Source organism: Rhopilema esculentum, chromosome 21, assembly GCF_057945365.1.
Source record: "Rhopilema esculentum isolate cy_ngs chromosome 21, ASM5794536v1, whole genome shotgun sequence".
Classification (NCBI taxonomy): domain Eukaryota; kingdom Metazoa; phylum Cnidaria; class Scyphozoa; order Rhizostomeae; family Rhizostomatidae; genus Rhopilema; species Rhopilema esculentum.
This window is the reverse complement of record NC_142835.1, coordinates 5,556,163-5,568,811: the sequence shown is the minus strand read 5'-3', so window position 1 is coordinate 5,568,811 and position 12,649 is coordinate 5,556,163. Positions and strand designations below refer to the sequence as shown.

The following is a 12,649-nucleotide window of genomic DNA, read 5'->3' as shown; positions in this document are numbered from 1 at the left end:
GCATAACTTTGAATCTATTTTCCTTGCCATTCTTATTAAAATTTCAAGCCTTTCTGATATAATAATTATAAACAACGTTTGAAATGTCTTACCACAACAGGGGCGGCGCCAAGAAATTCAAAGTGAGGGGGGACTCGAATTGATAGCTTTATTAGACTAAAGAACCATTTTTTGAAAATCGTACTTAAAAGCTTCGCGATATCTTATATGCCTTTTATGGGACAATCTTTATACTAGCGGTACATTGGAAGGGCCGGTGAGAAGTTTTCGGAGGCCCTAGGTATTTCTGAAAGAAGAGGCTTGCGGCCACGCTCTTTAGATAAGCTTAAAATATATTTCAAAATGTTTCTTGCAATCATTTTCTTGCAATCGTTTAAAACATTTTGCTATTTTCAAGGCATGCTTTTAGTACTTTTGATTAATTCCAGTCTTGAAATGGAATTCATTGCTTTATATGGCCCCATAGACCTCTCATTCCTTGAAATTAAGCAATAACAGGATTGATCGCACTAGTTTTATCTTCTATTCTTATTCTTCTTATCTTCTTAAAAACAATTTTTGCAAAAGAAGCCCCCTAGCTCCCCCCCCTCTGGCACCGCCCATGCACAATCGATTGAGCATAATTTTTTGGAAATTTGAATACTACTGACTTCATTAAATGCAGGTTTCTTTAAAGAAGTCTAGGGTTGGGAATTCGAACTGTGTTTGTAACGTATACAACTTTCAGTCCTGGTAAACTTCTTTTGTAATCTCTATTAGCCTCACATGATAGTCCTTTAGTCTTGATTCCTACCAAAGGATATCGACTGGTGAACCGTCCATTGTCTTTTTACTTAAAAGGGACAATGGGCCTATTGGTTGAAATTGATATCTTGCACCAGCAGATGACTTAAAACATCCGGGACGTCACTAGCGATTGCGGCGACAAGTCTGGAAATTTGCCTACGAAGCACTCCTACACTGCAAAAAAAGCCCGTTTTTTGAAACTGATTATTTTCTAAGGGGGTGTAACACTTAACGCCACATCGTAGTAATGGTCGTGTTGGACACTCTTCACCCTTTGAAAAATTTAAATCGATGATATTAATTTCAAGACACTGGAAATATTGAAAGTTGCGCTACGTTCAATTATACACCGCTTCCATATTGCTAGAGATTTTAGGAGTTTTTAGCTAAAGCTTTTTTTTAAGCATTATATAGTTAGCATTCTATGGAGATTGACAGCTTCATCTACCATATGTGGGTTCTTATAGGTTCAAGCCTATCATAATAATTAGCTTTTCTTAACCTTTCACAAAAATCTCAACGAAAAGCTGCCATGTTGAAAGACAAAGAATATTATTTAGGCACATAATGCATTCTAAAAAAAACAAAAATAATTAACATAGGAAATAAAAAAGAATTGAAAAGCGTGCTCAAGAATTGCACATTATGTTTAGAGAAACAGACCATTAAGAAGTTAGTTATTAACTACATTTGAATATCAAAACACACTATGATTTAGGAACATTTTTCATTTATAAATGGTGGTAAAACCCAATAGTGGCATCAAGATAATGCAACAAGCTTCGCAAAATTTTAGGAGCCCCTTACTTTGAACGCTACCCTCTGGTCCTGGTCCATTTTGTACCCAATTGAAATATTAGCATGAAATCAAAGTTATACTTTCATAGTAAATGTGTTTACAGTTCAATCAATAACCTTGAGTAATGAAACATTGTTTGGGAGGTTCAGCTGCAAAGATACATAAAACGATGGCGCTATTGCAGTATCTCCTGTTTAGCCATTTGCTTTCATATAATCCTGGTTTTGTGTTTTTTTTACTGTCTCTTAGGTATATGCATCCTTTCTAAAGCTTTCGTATAATTATATTACAACGATAAGCAACTTCAAGACGGCACAAACAAGACAAGCAAAATGCATCATAATTTTTAATCATGTTTTAATTAGAATAATGCTATGTATTCAGCAATTTTGGGTCATCTTGTAGTTATTTTAGTATAAAAGGCTTATTCAAGATCAGAGAGGTGACAGAGAGTTTTGTGAATTTCTAATTTTTTAATTCTGGTATTAAAGGAAACTTTTGTTTTTAATTAGTTTCTATAAATACTCTCATGCATCTATTTTATTGAATGATTATATCAGGAATTGCATGCTTACCGCTCCATTCATTAAAAAATTATGTTTTGCAGTGAAGTTAAAACAATGATGACCAATGCAACAAGTTTATGGAAAAAATGAGATTCATTAAAGTAAACCTTTTATCCATCATCCAATATATACAGCTATACAATTATGGCAATATGCCTTGTTGCTTTACAAATTAGCGTATTGAATTCGCAAATAAGGTGCATTTTTTAATTTTGGAACTTAAGGTGCAGTGAGTGGCGTAGCCAGAGTGGGAAGATTGGGGGGGGGGAGGGGGGCAGAAGACCCCGCCCTCTAGAATACTGGAAAACGGCTCTTTTTAGATGGCTTATAATGAGCTATGCCATTTGTACATGTCAAAGTTTGGTTAATCAAACGTCACAACAAAAATATTTGCATCACAATTCCTCTTAAGTTTCAATTTCTAAATTTTGTCAGGCGAAAAATTTCTAGTTGAAAGCAATATTTTATATATATATATATCATAAGATAAATATACTGCGTTCAAAAGTTTCAAACCAAGTCCATTCTCCTAGGAGCAAAATCTGCAAAATCCTTCACAAGCATTTCTATATCTAAATCTTTGAGAAAATCTGATTCGACAGACATCGGCATGAGGTTTAGAGTCTCTCTTGCCCCATAGTGGATCTCAGTCGATTTTTTATTATTTTCAGCTTCGAAAATGCCCTTTTCGGCATTGTTTGGGAAAAGTGCCGTATTTTGTTAAAAGGCGCCCTGTCCAACCGGATTTCGATTGCCATTCAAATTTCGGATTGGTTTGACTATGCAAAGATCTATTCTTACATCCAATCGTCTGTCATAAAACGTCCCAGAGCCTATTGTTAACTCTTCATGGTAGACTGACAGAAACATGAGCGAAGATTTTCAAAAAACATATTGTTTTCTTTTTCTGTTGTTTCATCGTATGTTATTATTTTTTTTGCAAATGAAGCCTTGTTGCTCTTATTTATTTTTTTCATACCTCCCACCCCCCAAGGTACAAATTTTATTGCAGATTTGTACTTTTCTCAGGGACTAACTTTCTGAGCATTGGGGAAGGGGCGGTTGCCCCCTTGCCCCTTGCCCCCTTTGCCCCCTTTGCTCTCTTTGCCCCCTTTGCTCCCTCGCTACGCTACTGGGTGCACTTAAGGTGCTTATTATCTTGATATGATTATTAATTGACTTGATAGCATTGTAAAATCAAGTGAGTCTCGCTAACTGGAAAACAAGTTATTACTTTTCAGTTCTACCGAGTAATCTGCTAGTTACAAGAATGATAGATAGAAATCGCTTTCAACTTTTATCCTAAGGACACACATTAATCTATAACCTTTGTCAAAGACCAAAATATAACTCTTTGTTTGGGAAGGGACAGCCCTGATAAATAAATGTAAAAACAGCCATGTTTTACGAAACTGCTTCGGTTTTTTGGGGACCCAAGGCCCCCCGGCCCCCCGGTATCTCGGTCCTTGACATTAGGTGCTTTTTATGATGCTCTGGTCAACATTATATAGATAGAACTTTTTCGTGTAAAATGATCGATGAAATGTGGCATAATGTGGAGCATCTTTTTTTAGTACTTTATGCTTCAGCCCACAGAAATCCTTTAAGGAGGGACTTTAGTTTGGAAAGCAAACCTTTGTTGTTGTAAAATTGAGCACAATTGTCTACACTCTTTTTTCACATGAACCAGTAAATTTAGCTTCAAGCTGACTGTTCTTAATCTTCTCGAAAATCTGAGGCTGCATTTTTCTAAACTTGTTCTTAAATTATAAGGGTGTAACTGTAAGCAGTGCAATTGCTAGTTTCTTCGCTCCAGGGAGGTGCTCATTTGTCCACCAAGTGAGTAAGACAACCTTCATTTGCCAACAAGGTTGAATATTCACCGAAAAAGTACCCACACGTGGCAAAAAATCCTCGTTCTTGAGATTAAACGTTGTTCAAAACTGTAGCTCAGCCTCAGCTTGTTCTTAATTTGTTTTTATCTTTTGACCAGTTTTGAGGCTCGTGTTCTTATAAAATAGTACTTTTGAAAAAAGAGTGTACTGTTTCAAACAAAGAAAGTTCACCTGGGCTTGACGAAAAATTGATCTCCCTTTAGAATATTAAAAAGGCCTCAGCGTTTTCCTGATTCCTACCCATAAAATGATACTTTTCAAAACAGTCAAGAATTCTAAAGCTAATCAAAGGCAACTTCCTTAGAGTAATGGTTTTCAAAAATAGTTTTAAAGGGTACTCTGTTATATCAATAAGCTTGATTTTGACAAAAGAAATTGTGGAACAAATGTTATACCGGAAGAAAGAAAACAGCACGTTGCCTCCAAGGGCGGATTTAAGCAAAAATGATTGGGGGGGGGGGGTGTTAGACACTAATTTTGGTGCCACACCCTTCGGGTCACTGGTAAATGATGGAAACGACCATTTTTAAAATTCGGCTTTTAACTTTAAGATTTAGAAGCATTAGCGTAACCAGGTTTGGAAGATTGGAAGGGCAAAGAGCGAAATCCCCGACAAGCATTTCAGAATCCAGTTTTTTTAGGGATTGAAGCGCTTTAACATTTTAGTTTCTATTTTATCGGGAATATCAAAAGAACATGAAGGACTTTTCTATATAGACCCTAAAACTAGGGCAAACTGTTGAACATTCTGTAGGGATATAGAGGAGGGTACCCTGCGAGCGAAGCGAGCAGAACATTTTTACTAAGACGCTCTTGAGATTAGCTTAAAATACATTCCAGAATATTTCTCAATGTCGTTTGCTTGCAGTCTTTAAAAATGTTTTAATATTGTCTGAATTGTAAACTCTCTCCCTACGGTACTAATTCTATTGCAAATTTGCACTTTCCACAGACTTTCTAAGCGCCCACCCCCTTGCCTCCCCCCCGCTACATCACTGATAAGAAGATAAATACTGATGAAAAATAAATAAAGTAAAATCTTGGCGTTACTTTGCTACTACTGACTTCCAAATAATGACTTTAACCGAATGGAACAAAATTTACCGAAGAAAACAGAAAAATATGGGGGGTATCGCACCCCCTACACCTCCCGGTAAACCCGTTCCTGCTTGTCTCTTATTTGAAAAACTGAATAAAGCTGATCCTTTTCGCATATAAGCCCTCAAATCTCAGAGTGTTAGCTTTTGATAAAAATTGCAGAATTGTTGAAAACCTATTTAAGCAGTTGGGATTGGACATTGTTACATAGAAGATCTCGATCTATCTAAGCAGTAACAGCCTGTTTTTTGAGAGCTCGCTGCGCTCGCAATCATTTAGTCATCAGTTTTGCCAACAGATTATTAATATTTCAGAGCGATGCCTCGTTAGGGACTGTTTAATACTCTTTCTCCCCATCAATTTGCTGGTTTTGCTTGTAATCATTTGCGGTATTCAATGCATTTTGCAAACTTTTGACAAGCTGCAACAAAAATTAACTCCAAAAAAAATTGTGAGGGGTCGGCGGCTGCTGATCGTTCGAAAACATGAAACCATTCAAACAAGCTCTCTTACTCTACTTTCGATCTGCACCTGTATAAAAATCCCCCGTTTACCTTTAACAAGACTTTTTATACGCTGATCATTAAAGGACTTTTATACCCGAAAGGTAATAGAGAGGCAAGGCCTTATGATATTTTTCCTGCTATTTTGGAATAAGGGACAACGTGGTACCCACTAGCATAAAGTGGTACTCTTGCATTAAGAAAGCATTTTTGCACCAAAGGTGTATCATGTTTCTACAAAAAACGTTTCTACCTTGTTTATAAGGATTGAACAGCAGAATTTTCGATAAAGATTGTGTACCGCCATGGTTAAGGGGCAACCCATTCCCCCGCACTACCCTCCTCCCAAATTTCGACGTGAGTCTCTTCTGCAGTTAATTTGAAAGTCACCTGCCTAAAAACTGTTAATTAGTGACGTAAGAACTAGATTTTACTAAAAAAACTTTGAGTCTTATTTAAATCATTTGAACCTATTCTTAAAATTAATTAGACCCTTATGCTGTTGACAGGTAAAAGCCTGCACCTCAAGCAACCCTTTCTGTCGATAGATCTGACTTCATAACCTCTCCCCAAACAAAGAACGAACAAAGCTTAGAGGTAGCAACTTGTTGTGTAAGTCTCTACTATGTGAATATTAAAGCAATGCCAAACTAAAGAATTAAACAAACCTTGTGTCTGCATTGCTTCAGATTTCAGTCGTTAATATGTTTTTTTGCAGCCAACCCAAAACTCCGTTATCTAGAAATAAAGATGAATTTTGTAGGCTTGCAAAAAATGAAGGCTTGTAAGCATTAATAATGAAAATGAAGAATGCTACAAAACATGCATCAAAGTACTTGCTAATAGTAACAACAAGAAGATAAAGCGGCTTCTTATTATAAAAAAACAGCCAGCACGAAAGCTGTCAAAATATCTAAAAAGATAAAAGATAACCTGATAAGTTATATGTGTTATCTTTACGTGAAAGAAGGCACCCCGCTGCAAAGAGATTGCAATGCATGGCATCACTATCCAGATGAGTGACAAAGGTATACGCAGTTGGCACAGTCATGAAGGATGTCGCTGAAAATATATCACTGTAGTATTGATACAGTATCAAGATCTCGTTACCAACTCCACCTGCCCAAACTCCACGACACACATTTCCACACAATGAACCACACAAAATTTCAACTACATGACACACATTGCACTCTACACTAGTTTAAACCAAATACGATAGCTTCAAGACTATGACTGCACTAAAGATAGTGCACGTGAAAAATCTGTCACCTATGCAAGTATCACCTGACATGAGTGGGAAAACCTAGAACAACTGTTCTGCAAGTAATTCTAGAACATGCATTTTTGCTTTTGAACAGCAGCAAAAATATACAAAACGAAAATTTATAGGAGCGCTTTTATTTGAGGACAGCTGCACCACAACCAGGCCCCTATCACTGATAACTGATGATTGATACGAGAGAGGAGACCGTGTTACCAATCATCTAAAAGAGCATTCAAGGAATTAAAAGGCCTATTTAAACAATTAATAACAATTGAGGTAGGTAGGTATAGAAAGCAGGTGAATCATTTCATCCAAATATGCGCCACAGCCATCAAGTTGAAAGCAAAAGGCTGAATAGGCCAGGTTCAATAAAACCTTGCTATTTGATGGTTGTGCAGCAATTCAAAGTTAGTATTGATTTTTTGCTGTCAAAATTTTGAAGAATATTACTTTTGTACTTGATTTTTGCTTTTTTTAAATACAATTTGACTTTGTTAGAAAATAATTGAAATGTCAATCATTTTGGCACATTGATGAAACTGAAAAGAAGCCTGAAGGGCTGTAAAGAAAGCACCTAGATTATCAATTGAAAAACCTGTGTTTTCTTGTATCATGAAGTGAGGAAGCAGGGAATTTCTCGAATACAATTATTTGAAATGCCACCATAGCTCGGTTGCGCTTCTTTATCTTCAAAAGTTTTGTAAAAAAATGACAATTGCACAAAACTTTGCACCAGATGAACATTTAATGAATGGAAAATAATTCAAAGTGAATTGATTTGTGCTTGTTTAGGCCTTTACCAGAGAGTTACGAAAAAATCTGCAAGAGATCGACGGAGCTTTTGTGCATACGAGATCAAAGCACGTTTCAGTGTTAACACTGTAAGATCTGCAATACCTTGTTGTGTTGAAACCAATTTCTCGTAGAAGTCCTTCTGTTTTTGGAAATCATATAGGTGGAAAGAATAAGTAAAGGAAACCATATAGAGCTATTGCTACGATATCAAAAGTAACACTTGCTTGTGCGTCAAACACTAGAAGGTGGCGATCAAAACAGCAATGCGTGATATCTCACGGAATACTGGGAAATCTGATGCGAATGTTTGGCCTGAATCGACAATTCTTTAGCAACCAAAATTGAATTCTTGCGCAGAATATCCTAAGACAACGTATGCTGCTTTTAAAATCTAAATATACTATTAAATTCTAATAATAGGGATCCAGAGAAAAAATAACATTTAGCGGAACAAAGAGGATTTTGTTTTTACATTCTAGTCAAAAATCTTTTATAAAAGACCCAAAAACTCTGCTTTAAAGAAAATGGATATTATTTCATCCAAGAAAAAAGCAAAATAAACAGTCTATACCGCTTTTGATTCCAATCTATGGCGTAAATTTGTTTATATAAATTAAGAGCTTATGGCAAAAAGTTTAAAAGTATGCAAAAAATAAGTTTATAAGGAATTAATAAGTAGGTTCTTCACTTGTTTAGAAAACATTAGAATGTTTCATAATTTATGTATACTGTTTAGAAATTGACAACAAACCTGAACGGATTTATTTGCTATAAATATTCTCAGTTCTCCTTATATCACAGTAGCTGATTGTGAGCTGTTGCATTAAGCATTTTGGTAACTTATCTTCACAATGTTATTGGTTGACCGTACTTGCCAAGTCCTCTGCAAAGGTTTTCTGTAGCTTGTTTATAAATATGACTTGTCACCAAACTCCTATATGTTAACTTCCTGGCACAAGATGTCAGAAAAACAAGTTCTTCGGCAGATATTAAAAGCAAAAGAATAATTATGTCTGTTTCTGAAGCTGACTAGCCAGAAATTCATATATGCCGTGGCTGATTAGAAGCTAAGTGCCAATAACCAATGATTAATGCAAGATGACGGTCCCTCAATATGATTTGTGAGTTATGTGATTAATCGAGAAGAGATATGCTTAAAACAAGAAAACATTTTCAAAAGATGAAGAGCTGTCTAGTCATTCAAGGAGAAGTCGCTCAAGTATAAAAATGTTTAGGGTCATCAAAAATGATAACATGGAACCGAGATTTTTTGGAGTTTTACTAAATTGCTCTTGCACAATACTTCTGTCTCGTTTGAGTTTCGTGTTAACTTCAAATAATCCAAAGCATTGATAGCTTTACCAGCATATTTTAATGTCTTCAATCGTTTCTACGTCAGACACAGCTATTTCATTCTCTTACTGTTCAGGTGATTTTCAATATCATTAATTTTGGATCTCTTCCAATACTTATTTTAGAACCTAGGAAGAAAGAATTTCGAGGAAGAACTCTATTTAGACCTAGAAAAATGTAGCTATTAGTAAAAGCTTTATGGATTTCTTTAAGTGTCAGATGAATTATGGCAGTAAGCCAAGTTTCAATTTGAAGCATAACCAACAGTTTTGAAAGCCTGACTCCCCAGTCTAAACTCCAGAGATCATGAACACACTAAAATTAGCACTGAATTACCTCGTTTATATCAACTCCTCTCTAATGAACTGTACAACTGACTCGTTTATTTGATAAAGCATTTTCTTACTTATCTAAAAACTCGGATTTTCTCACTAAAGCTGTTTTTACTTACTTTGCTTAATTACTGAATGTGAACGTAATTTCTTCTTACTCACTTAAAGTACTTTATAGATCTACTTCTTAGCTGACAACAAAACTCGGATGTTGTGATAATTAAACTTCCAACAAGCGTGATAATTTGAAGAGAAATATCATCATTATTCAATATTTTGCCCATTATTGCCACTGTCTCCAGGAATTACTACTAATAGACTAGAGTATATGATTGACAAGAAACTCCCAGCTCCTCACAATGTCCTTTGGTACTTAGATGAAGAGCCTGAAGCATTGTCTCAATCATTTTTTTGAGAAAAACATAAAGGAAACAAATAATAATTTCAAGTTCAACAATAAATAAACAACTCACTATAAGAATTCTGGAGGGAGGTTTTGGAAAAATCTGTTAGCTATTTTCATAACTTCTTTAAAACGATGCAGAATTAACTTTGAGTTCTTCAATAAACGTGTTTAATATCGGAAATTACGTAAGAGATGCAAAACAAGATCACATGGAAAAACTGTGAGAAGCAGGCTAAAACGGTGTCTTCACCAGGAGAAAATCTGATCTAATCTTATTGTACAATTCATAACTGGCAAAACACATGACAAGAATAACTTCTAGTAAAATAATTAGCATCTTGAAAATCTCTTAAAGCCGTTGCGATCTTTGATTTCACACATTTTTTAAAACAACCAAAGCATTTGTTAGATTATTCTTTGCTATTTTCAACACTCCTATAGACATTTTTCCCACAACGATAATGAATAGAATATATGGTATGAAAGATGCATGCAAAATATTTACACTAGGGCTAAGGGCGTGGTAGTTTCTACTAACTGATATCTGGTAAATTTAGGAATAAGTATTTTATACGTGCGTGAATGGTTTTGTATTGTTTATTCTTTGCATTGTGGCAAATAAAACGAAACAGATTGTTTCAGCAATATTCTCTGTTTTTTTGCAAAAGCATTAGCACAGATTTGCGGTTTGCAGCTGCTGCATATCGATAAATGGGTGCAGGACCCTAGCTGAGAGGGATCCCAAAAAGTTAGGATACGTTGCCGATCTCAAACTTAGTAAAGCTAAATTTTCTCTTTGAACGACATCTCTGTAATCCAACTGTAAGACTGCAAAACAATTTTCGTGGGCAAGTCTGTGGCCCCATGAGCTGTATGTTCCTAAGGCCTTACAGCAGATAACTGCGGTCCTTGCGAGAAGACAGAACACAAATGTTTTGTTATCAAAACATTTATTAGTCGAAGATGGTGCTACCGCATTCTGAATTACAGCGAGGCACTGCTGTAGACTACAGGACATCCTTTAACAATGTGTCTTTTGCAGACATACAGTCATTGCCAATAAGTTGAATAGAACGATCATAAGAGAATGGGCACGTGCTTATAAATTTCGCTATTCTTGAGGTTCTTTGATGCACCTATGGACTCTACTAAACTGCATAAAAATGTTGCATATGTATCAAACGAAAAAACGGAGCATCCTGCGCCAATTTATACTTACAGCAATCGCAACATTTGCAAATCAGTTGCTTTTGGTTTCCTTGTAGTCTTTCAGTGTTATCTCTCACCAAAACTCCACTCAACCGTTTATATATTAATTTCTACAACATTGTGCGTACTTTTGTCGGCTCACTTTGAACTATGGAGATTAAGGAAATGCCTTGTTACATTGAATATGGACAATCTACAATCTGACTGGCCGTGAAAACAGCCATATATTTTTAGAGCAAGCTTGTTTACATCAAACAAATAGACTAGCATGTTAAGTCAAATGATCTTTGTACGGTTACTTGACAAATGGCTCGATGTGGCCACGATGTATTGGATTGGTTAGCAAACGGCCCAAAAAGAGAATTAAAATCCAACAAAAAGTCTCGTTACTTTTTTTTAAATATTATCCCTTCAAGTACTTTTATGTCACGTTACATGTTGTTGTAAAGCGTGCAAAAACAGTTTCCTTAAGAAAATAAGATCAGCATATTTCTGATTTGCAAAAAGTTTAGCAATTCCAATGATATTAGTGACGACTATTTGATTTGTGGAAAATGAGACACAACTTCTCTTGTTTTGAAGCACATTATTCATATGATAAGACCATTAGCGTATCGTTGCCATTTTTGCCATAACTTTATCTAACTTTTTGTTACCAGCTGTAACAAACGGTAAAATAAAATATACAACTTTTTTATATACAAAATGCTAAAACAATCTGACAATGTTAAAGAAAAAATTACTTTTTCAAGAATAAATTATTTTCTAACTCATGGGAGAAATATAGTTTGGGAAACCTCGGCTTTATAGTTTTTAGTTTCTTAGCTCAAAAGTTTAAAAACTTTAGAAATATAGTTCCTTAACTTTTTATAATTTTGTGCAGAATAACGAGCAGGTGCGTTTGCATTCAAAGCCACAATGATCATGTTGGATAGAAAAAGAAAAACAAAAAATGCAGGTCAAGGAAAGGAACATACCTCTAAAGATGAGAGAGATTAAGAGAAAAACCTTGAAAGGCGCAAGACAAGAATGGGGAACAAAATAGGAAAGAGGAAAAGAGCAAAAAGAAAAAAGAAAAAAATGCGAGAGAGAAGAAAAAGTAAAAAGTCAGGGTGAAGTACCGGGAAGGGAGAGGAAATTGGAGAAGGAAGAAAAAGCAAAAAGTCATGGTGAGGTACCAGCGAAGGAGAGATTTGAGAAAGAGCAATAGAAAAAAATATAATAAATAAAAGAAGACGAAGAATAGAGGGTGAAAATATATGTTCACGCCCGTCATTGCTCATGGAAATCCACTTAAAAAATGGACACAAAAATGTGCAATACGTGTGGAGCGTTAAGCTAAATTCTGTGATAGCATATAGAAATGTAGCCAACTTGTAGCCTAGTATATTATGATCTAACCCATAGATTATAGGTTAATCTGGAAAGATAACCGATGATTCTTTTCTACAGATCAGCGGATTAACCTCTGTCTGACAATTTCTGAGCCCATGTAGTCAACAATCAACAAAGACGAGGCTGGGTTTTTAGCGAATGAATAAAATGGCCTAATGCATAATGGTGAGAAGATAACAAATTGTTTGGTATCAAATATTTCTGCGATAAGATTGCATCAGCTTGTTGCAATCAAAGTTAGGGTT

The 12,649-nt window shown here is 35.5% G+C and overlaps 1 protein-coding gene across 4 annotated transcripts in view; it reads right to left on the bottom strand.

Annotated features, from left to right (window-relative positions):
• The window catches only part of LOC148957621 (alpha-1A adrenergic receptor-like), a 49,217-nt gene that overhangs the window by 16,877 nt on the left and 19,691 nt on the right, over positions 1 to 12,649 (bottom strand). For 2 of the 4 annotated variants that reach the window (XM_065200182.2, XM_065200181.2), the window contains exon 2: positions 6,316 to 6,385. The gene's annotated coding sequence lies outside the window, so the exon portion shown is untranslated. Of the gene's footprint in view, positions 1 to 6,315; positions 6,386 to 8,460; positions 10,997 to 11,019; positions 11,158 to 12,649 lie in introns of those variants that run through there. The other 2 variants (XM_065200178.2, XM_065200183.2) reach the window with 2 other exon arrangements.